Source organism: Pieris napi, chromosome 21 (assembly GCF_905475465.1).
Source record: "Pieris napi chromosome 21, ilPieNapi1.2, whole genome shotgun sequence".
Taxonomy (NCBI): Eukaryota; Metazoa; Arthropoda; class Insecta; order Lepidoptera; family Pieridae; genus Pieris; species Pieris napi.
In genome coordinates, this window is record NC_062254.1 from 8334664 (window position 1) to 8360098 (window position 25435).

At 33.7% G+C, this 25435-nt stretch overlaps 1 non-coding gene across 1 annotated transcript; it reads right to left on the reverse strand.

The window, feature by feature from the left end:
- Positions 1-650: 650 nt before the first annotated feature.
- Positions 651-769, reverse strand: LOC125060559. The gene has a single exon (XR_007118886.1). It is a non-coding gene; the product is annotated as a 5S ribosomal RNA (ribosomal RNA).
- Positions 770-25435: the final 24666 nt, after the last annotated feature.

Here is a 25435-nt window from a genome sequence, read left to right on the forward strand (position 1 = left end):
CCTTTGTCAAAACCAACCCATTGGTGTATTACACACTAAAGCTCGAAATATATTATATTTTTTCCGCAAACAAAGTCACCTACATGAAGCCTTATTAATATGAAAACCTATTGATCTATAATATTCTCGAATACTATTGACATAAGCTTTGAATATTTCAATGATATTAGCGTTTAGAATTTATGTTGTGTTAATTATCGAGAAAAGCTTTGAATATTACTACTATAATGAGCTTAATACTTACTGAGAATTTACATTGTCTAGGTTGCTATTATACTCAGAACTACGTAGATATTTAAAATAAAGTGTATAATAACAAAAGTCACGATTAAACAGATGGAAAAGATATGGTTAGAAGTCTTTTCAAAGATGCTAGTAGCTAATCGTATGGGAGGGTATTCCATAACTTTATGGCGGAGATTTAAAAGATTTGCCAAGGAATGAGCGATTTAGAGAGCTTAGTACAGGTTGCTATTATACTCAGAACTACGTAGATATTTGAACGATATAAAATTTATCCTTCTAGATCAATGTCAACCAATATTACCTATAATAGAAGAAAAACTTTCCTTTCGATTAATTTATATGTTAATTGGTATCATAACTGTATGATAGATTTTCTCGACACAAATCTTACGACGAAAAAAAAAAGCCAACATCACGAGGTGTTCCCAGGCGGTCACCCATCTAAGTACTGACCTCGCCCGACGTTGCTTAACTTCGGTGATCGGACGAGAACCGAAGTATTGAACGTGGTATGGACGTTGGCAATAGCTAAATCGAAAATGTAAAATATAACAACTATAGCAAAAAGTGTCGTTACAACTTTTGGTCTTAATTTATTCCGTCTAGACCCCTTTCGCAACGCTCGATAACTTCGTTCCAACAAGACTAATTTAGTTAAGTGATTCCAAAAATAATTTTCATTTCTTATCCCTACAAAAAAGCCAACATCACGAGGTGTTCTCAGGCGGTCACCCATCCAAGTACTGACCTCGTCTGACGTTGCTTAACTTCGGTGATCGGACAAGAACCGGTGTATTACAATAGCAAATAGCAAAAAAGTGTCGTGACAACTTTTCGTAAGAATTTTTTCCGTCTAGCCCCCTTTCACAACGCGCGATAAGGAACTTCGTTCCAATAATGTAGCATTGTTTTAACATTCGCTCGAACGGCAAAAAACATCGTGAGGAACCTGGCTTGCCGTAGACCCAAAAAGTGGACGGCGTGTATCAGGCACAGGAGGCACGTACTTGCTTAATAGATTGACCATGAAACAGATACAGAAATCTGAAACCCAGATCTAAAAAGCTTGTGGCGCCATTAATTTTTTTAACGTCGCGTTGTATTTATATAAAATAATTTTATTAATAGCTAAGATATTATCTAAAAATATTTATCTTTATATTTCATTACTTACTCACCCACACCCTCAACTACAAAGTATATTGTACGCACACATACTCATAAATTCACCCATACTTAAGTTCCTATACGTCTTTTGTTTGATTAGATGCTAACTAGCTTTTCTTTAAAAAAAGGGTACGTCAAAGTTGCGCCTCCTATTTTATTTTTATAGTCTGCCCATCTAGAATAATTGTTGAATGTTATTTAAATTTTTACGTAAGTTTCTTTGAACCTACCTAATTATCCTAATACAAATCGAACTTTCAAAGTCACGACGGTAGTAAGTGATGAATCCTTTAAATTGTCATTACATAACTGAGATTGATTACACAAAGACTGCGAGTTATGTGTTTAATGCAAATAGGAGAGTATGCTCTGGAGAGAGGTTTAATTGACTAATTAATAATACATACTCCGCTAAGTACCATCTGGTTAAGTGTTGGGGTGCGTACACATTCTAATAATGAGCCTCGAAGTAAATAAAACCTCTAAATGCACACAACTTTAAATTATATTAAATGGAGTTATTTAATAAGAGGCCAATAAAAAGACAATCTAAACATTTTCTCTTGATAAAGCTTTAGTTACGTTATATAATAGATTATTAATTTAATCATAAGTTCATAGTTTTTGTGTTAGTTACAATATTGTCCTATTATGTTAGTTTTAAGATATTTTCAATCATGAAAATTAAAATTATATCGATAAAGTTCGCCTCTCCTCGCCTTCTCAATGTCAATTTAAGTCATCCTAGAGCGTCCGGGCGATCAAAGACTACAAGATGCTAGTCTTGGGTTTATAATTTGTAGATTATTATTAAAGCAAATTATTAAGTTGCGTTTTCATTATGCACCACAGGTAAAGAATATAATGATGTTATAGTCATATTTTAATTTATAGAGCAGTGTTGACCTAGTGGCTTCAGCGTGCGACTCTCAAAGCTGAGGTCGTGGGTTCGATACCCGGCTGTGCACCAATGGACTCTCTTTCTATGTGCGCATTTAACATTTGCTCGAACGGTGAAGGAAAACATCGTGAGTTGGTGGAGGCTGATCCACCTATTAGATTTAAAATATAGATAGGCCTATTAGATTTAAAAATGATCATGAAACAGATTCAGACATCTGAGGCCAAGACCTAAAGAGGTTGTGGCGCCACAGATTTTTTTGAAGTGAAAACTTCTTTAGCGGCGTTGTACACTTTTTTTGGAATGGGTAAAAAATTTTAAACTCGCGTCAGGACACGTGACCTGATCGAAAATTCGAAGACGGATGGAGAGTAGACAGCTGGCGCGGTGTATTTAATGTAATATAAATTGTCATGTTTGTGTACGATAGCGCAATAAATAAATATTGTATTCTACCACATAAATGATAGTACTTTTATACTGATAATTAAAGCAATTCAAAATATTAAAAGAGCACAACGTTAATATTCAAGTTTTCACTTCTGCCGGCACTCCCGGAGTGCAACCCGTCGTTTTTTTTATAGTCATATTTAACAAGAAATGCCCAGATAATGCAAGTCGGTTCTCACCCTAAACCAACTGGCACTACACGGTTTTTCATTAGCATAATTAAGCCTTTATACTAAAGTAGTTTGTATCCGAGGGAATTAAATGTTATTTAAGCGTTGTATGTGGATGTGGGGCAAACCCGTAGTCCACTTGTATTTAAATTCAGGTCTAATTTTGTTGATTACACTTAAAACAGGTTATCAGGTCATTTGACTCTTGAACTAGCTTTTTGTGTTTCTGTTTGGTGTTTAAGCATCAACACGATAGTGTTACGTGTAGTTCAAGATATTAAATCGATGTGATTTAGAACTTACTAGATTACTAATCCGCAAGATGTATCAGAGAAATATATTTATTCTAAATAAGCGAGTGCCACATTTAAAGCGACATATACCGGACTCAGTACTTAGACATTTGGATCTTTGTGCGTTAAGTCTTGGCTAATTATGCCAGCCAAGCTTCTTCCAGAAGGTTGGGCACTTCACTTAGCCAGAGTGACGACCTGCTCTCCTTATTTTCAACCGGAAGAATCCCCTGGCCCTGTTTGCGACGAAGGTGTTCGGCGTATCCGCTACAATGAAGAATTTTATAAATCCTTGACGATGTCAACATTGTCCAATTCATAAAACGCAACAGGCTCAAGTGGTTGACAGAACCCCAAGGTCTTACTGAACTCACAACCTGCCCTGCGATTCTGTAACTCACTTTTCGAACTCACACAGCGGTTTTCGCATCGGCGGTCGCTCTCAAATCAGTCGTGAAGCAGTCATTTTATGATTTGGCATTCTAATAGCCGCGAGAACCGCGGTGTGAGTTCGAAAAGTGAGTTACAGAATCGCAGGGCTGGTGGCAAGGGAAAACCCTGTAGACCGAGGCTGCATTGATAGAATAGAGTTCTCAAGGAAATCGAAACAATAGGGGTTTGCAGTTGAACGCAAGAAACACGAAATAGATTGCGATGGTGATACTTGAGGAGGCTAAACCCCAAAAGGGGCTGTATACTGTATAGTCATTGACGATGATGATCTTTATTCAGCTGTCTTTCTATTATTTAACAATTTACAGTACACACTTAATTTCTGTTCAATAAACGTATGTAGTACTCATATTATTTAAAATCTAATCGTATCTAAGTATGGAAAACGGCCTTCTCTGGATTTGGTCCAATTTGGCAACATTACAGCAATCTGCTATGATAGTAAAATTTTTAGGAAAATCAGGAGATTAGTATCGCATGAGATTTATAACTACAAAAACATAAAAACAACATTATAATTTCAATGTCATGAAAATGAGAATATACGTTTTTGTTGTGATTTCTCACGTAACCCCTAATCATGTCGCCTACACAATACTGTAATTAGACACGTTATCATTTTGTACCTCGAAACAATATTTGTTTTCCATTCCGACCTTGTACTTTGACCTTTAATATCTTTCTTGTCTTTGCTCCTCACGGTTCTATCCTCGATCCTCAGTAACTCTCTACTAAAATACCAATTCTTAAAAGGCCGGGAGCGCGCAAGCCTTCTGGCAGTGCGAGTGTCCATGGGCGGTATCACTTGTGAGTGAGCCTTCTGCCCGTTTAAAATGTTAGATTTAAATTATCTTGTTTTATTTTGTTTCAATACTCATTAATTACATTCACCTTTTGTAATAGCGTGTTTTCAATCACAAAAACTGATTTATCAGAAGAGTTTTGAAACCGGAAATTGCTTGGTTTAATGAAAAGAACTTGGGGTTACAAAGATCTGGCGTTGAAAGAGAATTTTGTAGCCACATTAATATCGAGAATATATTTATTTTTTACTTATACATAGCACATGTAACTACAAATAATCATCATAATGGTAATTAAAACTAAATTTAAAAATATAAAAATCGTCATAAAAAACCACCGTAGAGAAATGTAAAAATTGAATTTTCCAAGCGTTATTTTCCTTCTATTGAATGTGGCGAACAACAATATTTTCTTCCATATTTATAGCCGAAATTTTCGAAGCGTTTTAAAAAAAAACCTCAAACAGAACGTGGTGGATTAGCCCAACCAATTTTTGGCTCACACATGTCCAAACGAAGTAAATAAGCTTCACAAGTTCGTGAGATTTTTTTCTATTTTCAGCACACTAAGTTAACGCTCCATGTTGGCAGAGCGCCCAGATTCAATCCAAGGCAGTATTCTAAGCCCGGTTACTTTACATGGAGTTTTTCAGCGGGTAATGACGCTTGAATGAGAAGCCGTAATAAATTCTTAGTCAGAGAGCTTAAGATGCGGTATTCATTGTTATAGAGGCACTGATATTTAAATTACTTTATGTGTTTAAATTATTTTATAGTACATTGAATAGGTAATAGAAAGATAAGATCCAGTTGTCGTTTAAAAATTGTTCTGGGTTATACATTTTGTTAATTTTTTGAAATTATCTTAAACTTAGAAATTTGTGTAGTATTGGAGGGCTTAAGTTTTGTGTATTTATTCTCAAATAAGGTGTACTATATAAACAGTAGAACAAAAAAAAGTGCGTGCGTACGAAGTACACATGTCAGAAGTGAAACTTCTTTGGCAAACTTGGTCTGGTCTTGTTCATATTTATGAACTATAGACTTAGAGGGTCGTCCACCTCATGTGCCAGTCAAAGGAATGCCGGTTTTCTCACGATTTTTCTTCGTTTTCGGAGGAATGTTAAATGTGCACATAGACAGAACGAACCTACGACCTCAGGGATGAGAGTCGCACGCTGAAGCCACCAATACTGATTTTAACGAAATTAAATCTGAGAAGATTTAATTTAGTTTTCAATATTATAATAATTTTAGGAAATGGAGAAATTAGTAAAAAAAATGTTAAGTCCTTATTTAAAAATACCTTTAACTAATTTCATGTGTCATCAGTCTGAATATTACAAATACCAAGTTCACAGAAATAGATGACATTAATATGGCAACATTTCAACCTACATATCATAATATCGAATAGCTGTCAACTTGATGTGGCAGTCTCGCTTACCACGATTGTTCATAAGTATTCAAAACGTCTAGTATTAAAAAAATAATTTCGCGAGTTATTTAACCTATGTTAGTTAAGTTACATATATTTTAGTTAATAATTAGAAGCGCAAACCATATGTTAGCAAACATTTGAAGCCAAAATGAGCCCTTTAGTTTTTCCCACAGTCATAAATTGTAATTTGACATTCTCGTTTTCGATAATGTCCAATAGGTCGACAACACTTACATCCTTTATAGGTAATAGAAGTGTCACTTAGATTTAAGAACCCTTGAATAAGTAAGTTTTTTGTTAATCCAGCGTCGCAACCCCACTTCCCCTAGTTTTATGTTAGTTATAATGCTCATGTTTTAAACGATTAAAGCCAGTTGACACCCAGCTTCAAGCAAGGAGTTTCATTAACATACAATTGACCATTCCATCAACAACCGCCACATTTTCGAAATCGCAAGCGTTGTAATACTTATCCTCCAACTCAATCACACTGGGAAAACATACCAAATTACCCACAAATTGAAGTTCAAAATATGTAGTATATTCAATTCCGTGAAAATTCATTTTCCGCGTATTTTTCGAAACATTCAAGGGCGGACATAATTATTTTTCCATTAAGCACAATATTTTCCTTGAAAATAATTTTCTCTTCGAATTCGTTTTAAACGTAAATGCACTCTTAATGGACACTCCTTTTTTAATGAAATGTTTAGCTTTTTAAATGAAAATTTAAATATGAATTTAAATATGAACGTTATTACAATCAGTTTTTTAATTAGCCACAATACATTTAGTAATAATGTTTTCTTAAACATTTAAATAAGTGTAGTTAAAACGTACCAGAACAACTAAGTTTAATCATATCGCCCGTTGCGTACCAGATAACCTGGATAAACTGGTTGTCGTTGGCAAGGTGAAAGGGAAAAGGCTGCGGAACAAATCACCATGCCGCTGATGTGACCAATTCACAACCCTCCCGGGTCTCCCTATAATAGCTCCACCAAGATATAGACGGAACAAAGTGGAGAGAACACAGAGAACAGCAGGCACCTTACAGTGACGCGACCTTTAGCAACGAAGAATACGACTGAGAAGAACACATTTCTACCGTGTATAACGTAACAAATAAGTCACCCTACCACCAGCATGCTGCTGAGGGAATAAACAGCAGTCAAGCTTTTTAACGCCACATAGAAAGCTACCACACTAAACCTAAAAAACTGTTGAATTTTAGATTAATATAAAAGTTACCTATAGACGTCTTATAAATGTTCTTCTATTTTTTTGTACCAAATAGCAGACTATACGTTATACATATAAATATTTTTATACCTCAGTAGCTACACAATAAGTGATAAATTAAACGCAAAGTACGAAAAACCGTACTCTAGGTTTTTAACGACGAAAATTTTCGTAAATTCAGGTGTGTTTCTTGTATTTTCATCTTACAACACACGAAGGGTTTTGTCTTACATTATTGTTATAATGTTAATTATTAAGTCTATTAAATATAACTTAGTCTAATATTATATTAAAGTGTATTCGTAGTAATTTATTGGCTTTTAAGTATCTTTTCATTCACGGTAGATGTTCAGATTTCATTTGAACATTGAGCAACTGTTGACACGAGAGCAACCACCTCACACAAAAAATATTATTTATGTGGGAATAGGTGTAAGTAGTATTTAAGATGTTTGAATATCGCTCAGTCTTATTCATTTCTCGCTTCCTCTCAAAGTGGCGAAGACTCCTTCAATCTTTTAATTCTCGTGGTGATGCCCGTTACCTTTGAGATAATCCAACCTTGAACCTCTGATCCTACCCGTAGGCCTCCATCCTTAGGTTTCTTGGTGCAGACGTACTTATGTATATTTTCACTATTTATGTGCTTAGGTTACTAAGTCTTACCCTCTCATATATTTAGTTATCTAGTGATGCTTGCTAATGCATACATTACATACAGATTTATCTACTATATAAAAATAAGTCGGGTTTTTCTTCCTGACGCTTTAACTCCAGAACGCACGAACCGATTTCCACGGTTTTGCATTCGTTGGAAAGGTCTCGGGCTCCGTGAGGTTTATAGCAAAGAAAATTCAGGAAAAATTTCAACAGAAAAGCGGGATCACCAAACGAAATGTTAGATAAAACGAAGCCATCTGGTGGCGAAACGGAGTTCGCCGAGTTTGCTAGTTACGTATAAATTTAAATACACATTTCACAGTCCACTACCTGGTAAACTGTATAATAGACATTATTCTATTTATAATTGAGATGTTATGTAAAATTTGTATAATTTTCCTCGTAGTCAAATCGAACTAACTCAACCCATTCCTAGTAAATCGTAAATTTAATTCATTACATTTAAATTTGCCAACAATATAATTTTTTTAATACATATACAAAGTTGTTTTTAGAAGCTATAAATGAATAGTTTATTTCATAATTCTTGCTTAAGAAACCAAACTCAATCGATTCAAATGTATTCAATGAAATAAAAACTCTGGGATATTTTCACAGGGACATTTTCACACGAAAATATTTCTCGTACAAGTATTATTTAGAGCTTTCTACGCGATGTGAATGTAATGGTAATATTCTTTGGTAAATTACGAGGGATTATATTAAAACTTTTACAAAATATTTTTTGTGAATCCAAAAAAGTTATCGGATATTAGAATATTATTTATAAATGTAGATACAATAAATCTACATGGCCATGGACATTTATTTTCACTGCTCTTCAAATAAGATAATAATAAAAATAAAAAAACGTTTATAAATCTAAAGGGTAAGTGCGACGAGCTGCTTTATCAGGAAAATAAAATAATGCGGACTGACTGTGAGTGACGTTTTTGAATCGTTTCATTTCATTTCATCGTTTGAATTTTAAAATAAGAATACAGATTTACCAAATCATTTTGTTTCATCAAAAATTTAAAAATGGAAAAGGAGTCACTTGATTATTATAATTGGCCAGTCACAGATAAGATTAAACAGTATTAAGAATCAGTAATTGACTAGATTAAACAATCTTTAGGATCATTCACAGATAAAGCTAAAGATTCTTTAAAACCAGTCAACAACTATTTTTTTTAAAGATCAGGGGTCAAATGGGCAGGAGGCTCATCTGATGTTAAGTGATACCGTCGCCCATGGACACTCTCAATGTCAGAGGACTTGCGAGTGCGTTTCCGGCCTTTTAAAAATTGGCACGTTCTTAAAAATCCGGGGGTCTTCAGTGGGTTCACATAGTGGTGGTACTCGACAAAAACTGCCTTAAAAAACGCTCAGTTGTGGAACGACAGACAATCCGGCATTCGAATTTCAAAAGTTTAAGTTCAATTCTGAGCCACCACGGTAATTAAAAATGTGAGGTAGAGAAAATTGTAATCTTATTTGGGCGGGTATGAAAATACAGTACTTTATTCACACAAAATATCTGCACAGAAAGAATTTAAATATAGAATAACGCCCGGAGCAATGTTTTAATAAATACATATCATTTTCGAGGTTTGTTTTTAAATTCATGTTTTAGCAATATATGTCAGTTCCTATATTTCATTTATACACGTAATAACTATGATATTTAAAAAAAAAATATATTGGTTGTTTGTAAAGTAGGTTTACGATCGAGATGTTTACGTGATAACGTCTTATTGGTGATATAAGTTTTTGGGAAGTAAGGAATTAATGAAGATAACAATTTTTTTTGTTGCAATTGTTGTAACACTTCACTTGCACTTCACATTTTGTTTCACTGTTAAACATTCAACGAAAACTTAACCGCACGAGAAAATCTCCATTCGTTTGTATGCCGCTAGAGTGAGAGAGACGGGAGATCGGTCCGTCTCTCTCTCGTTATACCTGCGATCGCGCTCGTGAGGTTTTGGTGTGACACAAGTTTCTGAACATGTCACCCGACTAAAACGATTTTAAAGACGTTATCACGTCAATATAGATAATGGAGTAATATAAATTATAAATTCCTAGTAACAAATGTTTATAATCGTCACATAAAAACATTACTTTTTAAAGACTAAATTAATATAATTGCACATTTTTAACTGAAGTATCCGCATATATTCGTCCCTTTTGATCACTGTGTAACAACCATTTGGAAGAAAGAGAAATAATATTTATTTATTAATGTTATATCAGATAGCAACGGCCTTATCGCTAACAAGAAAATAATTTAATTAAAAGTTAGAATAAGAATTATGTATATATTTAATTTTTCGAGTTTTACGCAATAATACATTTTAAAACAATAACTAAAGTAACATTAAAAACATACTGAAAAAAAGAAACTATTTTTAAGCAATATACCTACCCTAAATGAAATTCTTTATATTAACAATTGCCACATATCAATTTACATATTACACAATACTAAAAGTATTACTAAACACATTCAAAAATTGAATGTATGTCTATGGAAATAAACATTCTCCAAAACAGGAACTCACACCTAAACCATAACCAATAAAGTAGTCGTAGATACAGTATTTACATCACACCACTACACTACAGGACACGACTACAATATTAAGAGAAATAAATATGTATGGGGACGTGAGTGCCTTTTTTCTTGAAGGTCTCAAGAGAGAGCACTGCCTTGCGATTCTGTAACTCTCTTTTTGAACTCACACGGCGGTTTTCGCATCAGCGGTCGCTCTCTAATCAGTCGTGAAGCAGTCATTTTATGATTTGGCATTCTGAAAAGGTGGGAGCTTGTAGTTTATTGTTTACAGAAGTTACACCGGCTGTACGCTGTGCAGTTTTAAATAAACCTATCATAGGTACATAAATTATTCATAATCAGGAAATTATTCTATATCAAATATTAGGATACAACCAGCTGCATCCGCAAACTTCGTTTCTCTTTAATGTTATTTTACTTAGCCTACCTTTTTACCAACATGGAATATTTTGCTATGCTACCCCAGAGACTGTTCGGTTTTCAGGAATGAAAACTTTTTAGGTTTTTCTGTGATTTTTCTCTATATAAACCTCAGAGTTCAAGTCATAAGATTTTAATTAATAAATAAAAATAGGGGTTGATCGTAGAGGGGTGAAAGTTGTATGTATTTTTGTATGCTGTATCAAAAAAAAATTAAAACCAAAAAATGTTATCTAAAAAATAAAAATTTAGGGGTACCACCCCTACACATTAAGGGGTTTTAAAGATAGATAGTAGCCGATTCTTAGACTTACTGAATGTGCATAAAATTTCATAAGAATCGGTCGATCCGTTTCGGAGGAGTATGGGAACGAACATTGTGACACGAGAATTTTATACATTTGATAATATTATATTAAAATATACAAAAGCTAGAGTGTACTCCTTCCTCAAAGGCCGGTAACGCATCCTCTAAAATTGGGTGTTTATGGGCTGCGATGACTGCTCTTTATGGGCGTACCGTAGGCCCATAAAGAAAAGTTTTCCCCCCTATTTTATAGAAAAGTACCATAGTCAGAAATGAAAATACAAAAACGGTGGTAATCTAAAAAGTTTTGTGTAGCTTTTAACCCTAAAACTAGACCCAAAAAAGCAATGGCGTGTGGCACAGGAGGCTGATCACCTACTTGCCAGAAATCTGGCCCAGACCTAAAAAGGTTGTAGGTAAAAAAAGAAGATAAATGTAAAGGAAATAACTTAAAGTATGCAAGCCTACGAGAAAAACCTTCTCTCAGTAAAAACTAGTCAATATTAATCAACGGGCAACAAAGCCACAATAAGTCGAACAATGTCTCAAGATTGTGCTCATTCTCGTTTATTCCTTGGTCATTTGTTCGTAACATTTTACATGACCGGTATTGTCTTATTGTTACCGTTGTTCTATAATTTGTAGAACTTGGTGAAGATCAAAGTTGAGTAAAAGGAACTCTTATCTTCATTATCTTTTATAGTATTTTAAATAATAATAAATCGTTTATGTGGAAGAAAGAAAGCCGTGCATTTAGATCGATTAGTTATGAATCAGCACATTGAGCCATATAAAAATAGCCTTGCAAATTTCATATTAATTTTCAGAATGTCATATAATAAAAACATTTATAGTATCTCTATATATATAAAATTCTCGTGTCACAATGTTCGTTCCCATACTCCTCCGAAACGGCTCGACCGATTCTTATGAAATTTGAGAATCGGCTACTATCTATATTTCAAACCCTAAGTGATAACGGGTGCTCACCCCAAAAACTTTTTTATTTTATGGATAATTTTTTTTATTTTTATTATGTGGCATTAAAAATTACATACAACCCTAAATTGTCACCCCTCTACGATCAACCCCTATTTTTTAGTATAGGAGATAGTTATTTTTATTGAACTAAAAAAAATTTTCCTAGAAATAATATATATGGCAAGAGAACTTTTGCCGGGTCAGCTAGTAATATCATAATAATAAGTTGAGTTATTTATATTTGTTGTCAAACGCCTCTACGTAAAAATACTCGCCCATGCTATAAGGGCAAAAGCCTTTAAATTTAAGGAAATGTAGTTTTCTTAAGAAAGGAAGATTGACAGCTACTCAATAACCCCGGCTACTTTATTATTATTGATGGTAGGCTGATAAGGGATAATTAAAACCATGAGGTCGTTCATTCAAATCCCTGCCAATCGTTTCAAAGGACTCAATTAATCCAAACCCCTTTTTTTTATCATCTTTATTGAGTAAATCAAGCAACGCAAATGCATAGACCATAAACTCCGAAGGGACCTATCATATTTCCAAGCAGGCGCTTGATTGAAACCCGCAAGGAAAGCGGACGCGTGGCAGTCCCAAGCAAACCTGGCGCCGTACAGTTGCCGATGAGAGCCGGAAAGACTTGGAGCGAGGTGAAGGCTCAAGACCGAATGCGATGGAGACTAACTGTGGACGCCCTCTGCCCCATCTAGGGGTTATAGGAGATTAAGTTATTTTGTAGACAAGAAGGCGATTAGGTTTTTAGTTGACACGTATTGTAGGTACTGTCATTTACTATCGATATTCATCTGTAGGCTATATGTGTTTATTGAACCAGAGTGAAATTTAATAGCCACTTCAGAACGCACGACTTCTCTTACTCCTACTTTCTCCTTCATAGCTCAAACACGGCATTTAAAAATGGTTACCATGGTAACAAACATAATAACTTCAGTCCACGCTAATTCATTTAATATCTCTCTTCTTAGTCTCTCTGAAGAATTATGTTTACGCTGTTATGGAAGGAGACCGAAGAGTGTGTGAAGGAAGAAAGGTGCTACTCTTCCTACAGACCCTCGATGTGTCTAACAACCACGGGCTTGAAAGCCTCACGAATTTGTAATACAGTCAAAACCGTTTATGACAACATCGTTTAGAACAACATACCGGTTATATTGACCAAAATCAAAGGTCCCGGCTGAATTTTGATGTATTAGGTATTTAATAACAACGTCATCGGCTGTTACGACTATCGGTTTTTACGATCAAATATGAGTCCCTTCGATGTTGTTATAACAGATTTTGACTGTTGTTGTTTGACCTATATCCTTAACAGTTGGAAATAGTTCTTTAGCGCACTTCAGGGCGTGTCATCATCGTAATGAATGTAGCTGTAGATTGTAGGTGTAGTACATTCGTTTTATGAATACTGGCATATCGTCAGCTAGGCTAAATAAAAAAGTTAAAATAAACCGTATAACTAAACAAATTACCTACAAAATATAACGCTGTTTTACCGTCAAACTTTCTTCGTAAAACTTTTCTTATGCTTAGATACGCGAGCTTTATTAAAAAATATGAAAGTATGAACTTAATTTTTATGGTAAAACGGAGGTGGCATAAAAAGCTTTATGAAAATAATATGACGCTATGTAAGAGGTTTTCTATAGTAATTTATTTTGTGAATCCTAAATTAATTTCGAACAAATTCGTTATTAATTCACGTTGCAAATTATGGCTGCAATAAATTTAATGATTAGTTAAGCACGCTTACCACGTAACTTAAACAAAATACATTGTTGAGTTAAGTATAATGTAATTCTAAGTTTGCAACAATGGTACGTATATTGCAAGAGCTGTGGAAATTGAGTTTCATTGATGACATTAATATTAAATATAAAGTTGAACATAGATATTGCTTTTTAAGTTGTAGGCTTACTGTTGCTTTTTGCGTGGTCAAGACAGTTTCCTGTGTAAGAAGTTCTAATATTTTTGAAGTGAAACTTCTCGGGGTTGGAAAAAAATTTAGTGTAACATTTTTTCGTTACGCGTCACATTTTTCGGTTACGCGCCATGTTGCTTTTTGAAGTTAAACTTCTTTATCGGCGTTGGAATGAAAGTTCTTTATCGACGTATGGGAGAAATTTTGTAGCAAATCGTCACGTTTTTCTGTTAGGCGCCATGTTGCTTTTTGAAGTCAAACTTCTTTATCGGCGTTAGAATGAATTTTTTATCGACGTATGGGAGAAATTTTGTAGCAAATCGTCACGTTTTTCGGTTACGCGCCATCTTTTTCTTGTCCCTACCACGGTTGATCCGAAGAGATTCGAAGCCATTAATAACAAAAATATATAATAACGATAACAATGATAGTAATAATTCTATTATAATTAATGAAATTCTGTAATAATCTTAGTAGTTATAAGGTAAAATGAAATAATTGTATTTGTATTCATGTCTATGATAATAAAAGCCTTTTGTTAAACTTTATTTAACCAATTTCGTTAAGTTGCATATAGAAGATCATTTTTCGAAAAATAAGGTCATAAGTCAATAAATTATTACAAGAGGTTTTTTGTTCTGTATGTTATATTTGAGTACGATAGTCTATTTGTAAGTAAATGTTTTTCTAAATTTTTTAACATACATATGTCATACCGACGATCCAATATACCTTTAAATTGGGAGTAATATCTCTCAGTACGTAATTCGCGAACATAAGATGTTAAGCAGACGTAAGCAAAACTCGTTATCTGTTTACTTCTCTGAAATAACCCTCCCGCATACAATTTTGTGGCTTAAAAAACTAATTAAAGTTTTATCTGGACGCGAGCGGCAAAGCCAATGTCATTGGTAGGGCTCCGTGGGGCTTAGCTCAACTTCGTACATTATATTTTAGACTCGCTAGGATAAATCTGCTAGTATTAACTGTTAAATATTGCATATAAACCCTATAATTTATTTATTCTCAGAAGATTGGGGAAATTTTTAAGTAAAACATTATGTATTTCATCTATGCCTTTCCGTCCATATTTAGCAAGTAGCATTTTAACAAAGTCAAAAATCATTTAATAATTATAATTATAATAACATAAATTAAAAACAAAGACTTGTCCTCAATCAGTAGGAGGCATGGTGAAATAGGAGCACGCACTTTCTCGTGGGAATAACACGCAAACACATAGTCGAAATACCTAACAATTTACAAGGTTTCGGGTTTGAATCTATGTTCAGCTAAAACTTTAAAATTGCCGTTTTGAATAAAGAAAATATTCATGATAGTCCTAAGTAGGCGGTGTTAGAAGCGCAACATCCTATGTAGCTATACCATCCACTTGTACTTGAATTAAAATCATCACAGGAAAAATGTAACCAGCCTCGGTACTCTGGTTATTATTATTAAGTACCTTGAAATTAGTTTGGATAAGTTCGTAATAATAAAATTAAACATAAACAATATTAAGTAGCGCAAAAGATCTCTGAGTAGTATCTAAAGGGAAAGATCAAGACTTAGAGTGAGATCAAAAAAAGTAGACAGCGCGGCGCGAACTAGGAGTCAATTTCAAAAGTCATGTCAATGTGACATTGATCTCGTACGTCAAATCTATACGTTTTTGACGTCACACTTAGCTTACACCACTTACTGTAAAAAAAAACATGGCGATTAAAAAGAGTGGCGGAGAGTTTATTGCCAGTTCTTCTCTTCCGTTCTACGCCCTTGATTTGAGAACTGGCACTAAATGTAAAATTAGAAGCATTAATATGTATTTCTTTACTGACAAGTCATAAGTGTACATTATATTACCAATATGATTAAATGATTTTTGAATTTTGAATTTTGTACCTCCCGAATGTCAAAATACGTTTGGTGTTCTGGTCATACGAGATAGTTTTGTATGATTATTTATCTATAGTCAATCGCCAATTATATATTTTATCAAATAATTCATTAAGACAATATATAATTTGCGAGGTATATGTCGGAGTGAAACCCATTACGCAATGCAACATATAGCCTGCAGACATACTTTAAAATTACCAATGTTTATTATGCAAATGTAATAATATTTTGTTCATTGCAGCGGCGACGGCGCCCGTAATTTATTTTTATCAACTCTCGCCGTTATTTCAGTAAACAACTGTGTTTTGTGTTTTCACACAGTACCTGAGAGTGCTTAATTTTTTTTAATGTGGCGAAGTATAGTTATATTTTTAAAAACACCTGAGTAGCGAGTTTGGAATACACAAAGATGAAAGCTATTCGTGTGTTCTTTTTTATGTGAATTTTAAATATTATTGTCCTTTTGTTTTAATTGTTTTATTATCCCTAAGTACCTAATTGTATATCTTATATAGTTTTGCACTGCTTGTCCTCACTTTATTTAAGTTAATTTTTTTCCTCACAGTGGTTGCCTGGAAGAGATCGCTCGAAAGCGTAAAGGCCGCCGGTTGCCCTTCCTTAATATAATTATTTTAATTGTATCATGTTTTGCAACGAAACCCATATAAATAAATTATTAATAAACGACTTTTCAAATTGAACCTCAATATTCTTCATAAAAATAACAATAGCAGTGAGACACCACAAAAGACTTCCTAAAACTTGATAAAATATTAACAAACTCATTACTGGAAGCGAAGATATTAAATTAAAACTAACGGGCCATTTTCAAGATAAAAATTCTTAGGAGAAAGTGGCGGAATCAATTAGTACCCTGTAATTAGCGTCTGGTAGCGCCAACATAGAAAAGCTTTGGGAAACTGAAATGCAAAACAAACAATAAATTAGACAAGAATTTTTAAATTTAGTGCGAATACGTGATATCCAAATATCTATGGGAGTAATTATCTACTAGACTATAAAAAAAATTATTAAGGACGTACAGTTATCTGAGGAGAATATAAAAATAGGTCCTTTTTATGTAATACAAAAAGAAATCTTAAACACAAAATACTATGAATGCAAGAGTTATGTTGTTGAAAGTAGTTCAGGCAAATGAGCCTTTTGAGTGATTATGTTTGCATTGGAGCTGACCATTGCTTATCATTGTAGGTGCTATTTTGATTAATATTTAATCTACAACGCCTTTTCTTTATATACAAACACAACATGCGAAAATAAATAAAATTATTTTTGGCGATTTGAATTGAATGAGAGTCGCGGTCTTCGTAATAAATAAAGTTCTTTAAACAATTATATTTATTCAGCACTTTCATTTCATAGCGGCCTGAGCCAAAATGAAAATATTTCCTGCAGCCGAATGCATTTCGCACTCACAAACCATTACCGCATTTCATATTAAATAAATGTTACGCTAACATTTCACTAAATTCAAAGCCTATACACATTAAAATAATTCCCTCACATTAATTTCAAACATAAGCGATCGTCAATTATGTTTTATATTAACAAATGCATAATTTAAATATGTAAATACTTAAGGAGCGTGCACGATACCGCACTGTCTCATCTACTTTATTTAATTAAACCGAGACTGAACAATTGTATAACTCTAAACCAAACCAGCGTTTTACCGCATTCCGGCTAAAAGGCCTCTATTTGTGTATAGTGCTATTAGTTTGTCTTTCGAATTAAAAGTTTGTAATTAATATTACAGTATTATAATAGCATTTTAGTCAGATACTTTTACACTTCAACACAATTATATTTCTATCATCTCAGGAGGCTCACCTGATGTTAAGTGATACCCGCCGCCCTCAAGGCCAGAGGGCTCGCGAGTGTGTTGCCTGCCTTTTAAGAATTGGTACGCGCTTTTCTTGAAGGACCCTAACTCGAATTGGTTCGGAAATACTTCAGTGGGTAGCTGGTTCCCCATAGTGGTGGTGCGCGACAAAAATTGCCTTACAAGCGCTCAGTTGTGGAACGACTCCGATGATGAAACTCAGCTGCACGTATTAATCCGAACAACTCCTCTGAATACTCTCCATGGTTAATACCTTCGGCACCTGTTTAGTTTAATATTACAGTATATAGTTGTATAAATATAGAACTCGATTGCATAGTGTAAACAATAGCAAACACTTCAATACAAATAATACCAAATGTTTTGACTTACAGACTTTTAAAATGCACGGAAATACATTTCGAGTATATTCAACGAGAATTATTTCCATTGCTTTATTTTAATTACTAAGTAAAAGTAACAACTATTAGCGGTATAGTAACTACAAGACCTTGGAGAAATCAAACGAAAATAATATACATTGAATACCAATAACCAATATTAATATAACTTAAACATAAATACGTTACAATGGGTACAATGTTAAGTAAAGTATGTAATAATTATGGCTTTTAAAAATGCAAAGGGAAAGAAATTACCCGAACCCATTTGGTGTATCAACAATCAAGGGATGAACGCGACTAATTAAGAACCATATCCATTTTCGGGCACGCTACGTTTATTACCACTTGTTATGTGACCTATGAGTAATAAATAGGGGTTAGGTGAAACTGTCTTATATTCGTAACTAGCCGTTTCGCGCCCGCTTTGCTGGACGAATTAAAATAAATTTTATGTTTCATTATTTTATTTTTTTTCATATTTTTATTATTCTTCTTTTTAACTTTCCGCTAAGAAAATTGAAATATTTCGAAAATCGAGTTTTTAACAGATGTTGACGTTTAGAGGTTCTAGGAAGCCTCTTTTGTTTTTATTAGCGGGAAAAATTTTCATAAAAGTAAAACAGAAATAAAAAAATGAAGGAACGTTGGAATTAATGGATGGCCATAAACCATCTAGGAAAAATTTCGCATCGAATGGTGGTAGTTTCATGTCGATACGATCAGTGGTTTAAGCGTGAAAGAGCCTCAAACGAACACAATTTTCTTTTTATATATATAGATTAATTCTAAGTGAATCTAGCGGGCAGTTGTGACGTGACGCCTGCAAGCAACGATAAAATAGCTTGCTTAATTTTGGCTTCATTCCATCTGTGCGGCGTTTGAGGCAAATAGTTTATTGCATCAGAGGATTAAGTCAAATTAAACATAATTTCGATGGAACTTGCTGTATGAATTTTAAATTGAAAAATAGTTGTAGGATGACGTGTTACATATAGGACATACGAGTATGTAGTATGTTCTTTATAGTTCTCCTTGATGTTTTTAATAGGAAAATACGTGGTAGTTTTTTGCCAATCTGTATCTTTCACTTTGGGTATTGATCGTAGGAACATTGATTTACCGCATTAAAATAACAAGTCAAAGGTGATTTAAGTATTAGTTAGTAATATAGAACAGAACTTGGTATACTATTCCCACATAGAATATGCCTCACAGGTATGGAACCCAATATATAACATTTATATAGACCGCCTTGAAAGTATACAAAGAAAATTTTTAAGGTACATTAAATTTAAATCTAATTGTTACCTGCCTGACTATCATACACGCTGCAAAAAAATTTCATATTTTGCCTTTAGCTGAGCGTAGAAAAATATCGGACATTACGTTCCTAGTGTCTTTATTTAATGGTGCGGCTGAGTTGCCAGAACTGTTATCTAGGGTGGGCCTGTACGCACCATCATTGTTTCTGCGCGGACCAAATTTACTGTACGTCCCCATAGCAAGAACTGCATACAGAAAAAATTCTTACCTATTGCGAGCATGTCGTTCTTTTAATGTGGCATGTCGGGAGCTTAATTTGGATTTGTTTTGCACAAGTGTTACTGCAACGAAGAAAGCCCTTTGTGACCGATACTTTGAGATTTAGTTTTTAATATAGCCTTGAGAGTTTTTTTGAGCGTTGGTGTGTAATGATGTGATAATGTGTAAGTGTGGAAACTGATAATTGGCTGTCATCATGTTAATTGTATATTATTGAACCTTTTTTAGCTGTAAGTTTCCCTAAAATTGTAAAATAAAATAAAATAAATAGCCATGCGATTAATATCTTTAACAAATATTTAAATAGCTCAATCAATACCGCTGCAAATTGTATTAATATTTAATAAGATGCCGGTTAAAGATTTATATAATGTGATCGTAATATAAATCCCAACAATACACAAACCCGCAAGCGTGTCAAGTGAGTGTAAATATTTCTTTTGACATGCCGATTGTGCGCCATGTTTGTTTGGCGTCCGATCGAACTGTCAGCTGTCAAGCGTCCCGCGGCCGAGGTTGAGTCAACATTTTTAACGCACCCTTGTCAGTTCTATCCTCTATCGAATATTTTTTATATCTTTCATTAATGGTTTACGGACGATTTTAATTTATGACGGACGATTAATATAATAAGGTTATTCTAGTAGATTGCCTTAAAGGTATCTCAAGGTCTTTATTTTTAAAATTCGGCACAGATTAGAATACAACAAAGACCAAAAAGTTTTTAATGTTTATACATATAGTCAGTATTAAATTTATTAAGATAAATACTAAGTTAATTGTACAGCACTAAAGATGATGTTTAATCTCTACTATTTAGTAGAGATTTGTAGAGGTTGTGTGATAAAATAATATTTAGCTAAAAATATATACTTAGACAAAACATTTAAATTTGATACTCCACCGAAGAAAACAATTAAACGTCGACATAAATTACTGTATTAATAATGCCTATGCGAGAGATACAATACAGTGAGAGAGACGTAATTGTTCAGTACGAAATTGAAAACTTCAAACCAATTTTGGTTGAAATAAAACCCAACAGTAAAGTTACTTTATTTTAATTATTCTAGTATATACACCAGTTGTTTATACTTTTAATAGCGGAGAGGCTTCAGGTGAAACCGGATTTATTATTGTTTTCCTTTGATCAAAGTAAGAGGCTTTGATATATTCTCATTATCCTTAATCCCAGGCAAACAATAGATCTTTTAAATGGGGCAAGCGTTGGTCAGTGGGACCAGCACTTCCATTATATTGTAGGCTATTATTATAATATATATCATAGAAATGCTTTTGACTTATTTATGGTTTGACCACCCACATTCTGGTATGAATTTATATAACGCCTCAGAATCGTAAAAAACGATAATGTGTTAAAGTGCGCATTCGTCTTTTGTACAGAAGGTTTTTTCACCGTTGAATGTGACAGATCTATGGTTAAAACAATGTTGTAATATTATTTTGTTACTAGCTGCCCCTGCGAATTTTGTTCCACCTTAACATAAGTATTTACCTACTTAGATTACCTTTTTAGTAGCTACATTTCAACATATGGAATATTTTGCTACCTTAGAGAGAATATTAGTTTTTCAATTTTTTACGTTAAAAGCCTTCATCAGGAATAAACAAAAATACTCGAATTTGTCGTCATCGATATTCATTTGTTTTTCAACAAAGTCTTTCTAGTTAGAGTCTGTGCGGACACTGTTACATCATGTTCAATAATACGATATGAAGAATAAAAAATATATAATATTTGTATTTATATAATTTTTGGGTAAAAATTAAATGACGCGCAGCAAATAAGAATGATACTGTCCATTTAGCATAACTGCCGGGTGTGTTCAGGAATTCTCAGCGTCTGCAAAACAATGTAATAAGGTTTAAAAAATAAAGTTTTGTATCATAGTGAATAAAATCCCTTCTACTGATTGATACTTTTTAAATTAGAAGCTCTTTTTAACTGACTTCAAAAAAAGATCTGTTTAGGCTTCCGGGTAAACTATGTTAGTTTTTAATCACAAATCTCAAGAAAAGTCCTATGGAGATTATCCTTTGGTATCCATGGTGACTAACTTCGAACCCGGCTGTGCACTAACGAACATTCTGTCTATGTGTGCAACTAATACTCCTTCGTATGGTGAAGGAAAACATCGTGAGGAAGGCATGTCACAAATTCGAAAATCGACGACATATTGTGTCGGACAAAAAGCTTATCGCCTACTTGTGTATAAAATCAATATAATCAAAGGTGCAATACTGAATTATAGTCTCAGTTTCATCAAAATCACAAAATATTTCTCGACAAAACATGTATAATACAGGTACCAAAGCTATTCAAACTCAAACTCAATATATCTTTATTCATATAGGTAAATAGGTACACTTATGAACGTCAAAAAGAAGTTAAATTAATAGTAAATTTACATTTACTACCAGTTCACAAGTCAAGGGCGTCGAGCGGGCCTGAGGAACTGGCCAGAAACTTTCCGCCAGTCTTTTTAATCGCTAAGTTTTGAGTCATACAAATTGTTTGAACTGGAGCAAATCAATCCCAAGGATTAGGACCATTTAAGGATTCGTCTAATTTATAAAAAGCTTTATTGATTAATTTACGTTTAACGAGGGCTTTATTGATTAATTTATATAGTGATAATTCTTTAATTTCGCTAATTCGAAGTCGATTAAATTATTCAAAATGTATTTTATTACTTAGATTCTTAACTACTAGAACCGGACATTGATTGACATCTATGCATCCTGATTAACTTAAAAGAACTGCTTATTAATCTGGAGTTTAAAGACTTTCCTACTATCTGATTATACGAAACATTGTGACATAATAATGTAAATATAATGGCGAAACACAGTCTGTGGGTTCCAAGCAAGAACACCCAGGTCACATCTGTTGGTGGTACTAGCTTAGCCACGAGCAAGTTTGATTCATAAATTTATACGTTTCTATAAAATATGTTTATGCTTAAATATAATTAGCAAGGTCAATAACATTAATATTACTTTGCCAAAATAATAAAATTAAGGCTTTATGGGTCACCTGCTTATGACATAGAAATATCCATTGTTAAACATTCAGGGTTCTAACACATGATCGCAGGGTTGAGATTTGAGTGCTTAGTAAAAATCAAGTAACTTTAAATATATGGTTGTAAGGCCATTGGATTTACATCCAGTCAGGGTCGGATCTACTTAAGGGTTTTTTGGGCTGCAGCTCAGGGCCCCGTGGATACAAAGAGTGCCAAGTACCCACTGAAAACAATGGGCGATATTTTGAATTTAAAAAAATATGAAATTTAAAAAATTGGGAAATTCTGCGTCGCTTGTTTTTGGTCGATCTATTTTTTTACATCTATTACGGGGGACTTCCCCGAAATAGCCTAGAGCCCCGCAAACTCACGATCCGCCCATCAGACTTTTGTGCCCGACACATGTCATAGATTTTTGGGTCTTTACGGTTTTTTAGATAGATCCTTTAGTGCACAGTCGTTATTCGAACGTACAACCCCGCTCTAATAAATAAATAAAATAAACCTTTTTAGGTCGGGGCCTCAGATTGTATCTGTTTCATGATCATTTCGTAATCCAATAGCCACGTAGGTGATCAATCTTCTGACGCACGCCGTTGACTTTTTGGGTCTAAGGCAAGCCGGTTTCCTCACGATGTTTTCCTTCATTGGTGCACAACCAGGATCGAATCTACGGCCTCAGGGATGAGAGTCACACGCTGAAGCCACTAGGCCAACTCCGCTCTAACAATAGCCTAAAACCAACATACTGTGTTATTAATTAATATTACGCGCTACTGAATATATCTTGTGTTAACTGAACGATAAATTCATGTATGAGAATTTCTAGTTGTGACTTTAGCAATAATTATTCAAGAAGTGATATGTGTGAAGTGATGTCTGCTGGAAAATTTCACGTATCGCGTTCTCGTAAACAATCTTAACAAGGTAATTCTATGAGTGAGAGTTCATTTTATTTTAGTCTTCAATAATCTCATTATTGACGTATAATACGGCACGTGGGTAGAACCAGTAATTGCGTAATTTATTTATTATTTTTGATAGTTGTATCTTGTCTAATTATTTAAGGATAAGAAGAAAAGATTTAGCCTATAATAAGCTAATAAAAATAAATAAAAGCCTTTTATTTCTCGCAAATACATATAATTTTTAAACGAAAATAAGTTACAGTAATCTTTATCTATTTTAATTAATTTCTAATTAGTTTGCAAGAACCCCTCTGCAGGTGAAGGGGTCCTCTAAGAATCTCCAGGTCCATCTCATAGGCAAACTGCATCCCCCTCGAGGCACCTGTGGATGATGAGATCCGCCTATCTCGTCAGCGGTCTTCCTCTATATCGTTTCCCTATAAGACCGCCACACTAGGTCACCTTTATGGTCTATTGCTCATCTGACTTTAAACTAATAACACGTGTATTAATCGGATTATTTAATGTATACTTGTATATGTTAAATTTTTAGATATTATGACGGTCGTTCATACGGCGTCTTACTAGAATAGAATTAAACTGATTCAGAAATCGAAGTAGTCACTAATTAATCAGATGTCTATTTATTTATTTACACTTATACAAAAACATACATATAAAAAGTAGGTTACATAAGTTTTGAGGCAGCCTTACCGCTAACAAGCGGTTTCTTCCAGGCAACCCTAATATGGAACAATAAAAAAGAAACACCCACAGAGGGTAAAGTGCAAGAAGTATATATAATTAACAAAAAAGAATATAAAATATTTTGTTACACTAACTATAACTAAACTAAAGTAAAATCTAAACAAAAATGTAAAAGCAATGGTCACAATTAATATATATAAGTAGCTAAATTTCGAAGCAGAAGATAAAGGATCAAACGGACCTCGTCTGATATCAAGAGGTAAGGAGTTCCAAAGCAGGATACTTTGCACAGTAAAGGAGAATGTCAATTATGTTTGAACAAAAGCACAAGTGTGTTTTTTAATATATAAAACCGAAGCGTCATACTTAATGAGATATCAACGAATAGAGTTAGTAAATACCTCTATCAAAAAGGCAACTTAATATCCGTTGCGAAGATCAACAGTAAATATTGTGATAGAGACTGTTTGTATAACAAGAAACATCGTAGAACGCTTCCATAATAAAAGATATTATTACAAACTAATGTTATTAATTTGAAACTGTATACCTAATTACGAGTCAGACAATTGAATCTGAAGTCAACAGAAGATTTCTAAAATTTATTCTCATAAGCTAAGTTTGTATCAAGTGAGTGAATATGTTTTCTTTTCGCCAGAGGACTTATCTTATAAACTATTTAGGTTTACTGCGCGTACTTAAATAATAATAATTTATATGCAACAATTTGGTACAAAAATGTTATGGTGGTACAAGTTCGCATATTCTGCCATAATGGCGTGAAAATTTGTCTGGTCGAATAGAAGTTACAATTATAAATATTACATTATGAGTCATATCATTATAGTCAATTCATATATTAATTTATCACTACATCCTCACATTATTAAAATATATTGTTACCTTATCAAATTAATATCAATTATAATGTTTCACGCAAATAATTATTAATAAAATAATATTTTTTTTCCAAAAGTAGTTCGTTAAGTCCACTTTTAAAACTCTAGTAGGAAGATCTAGAAGA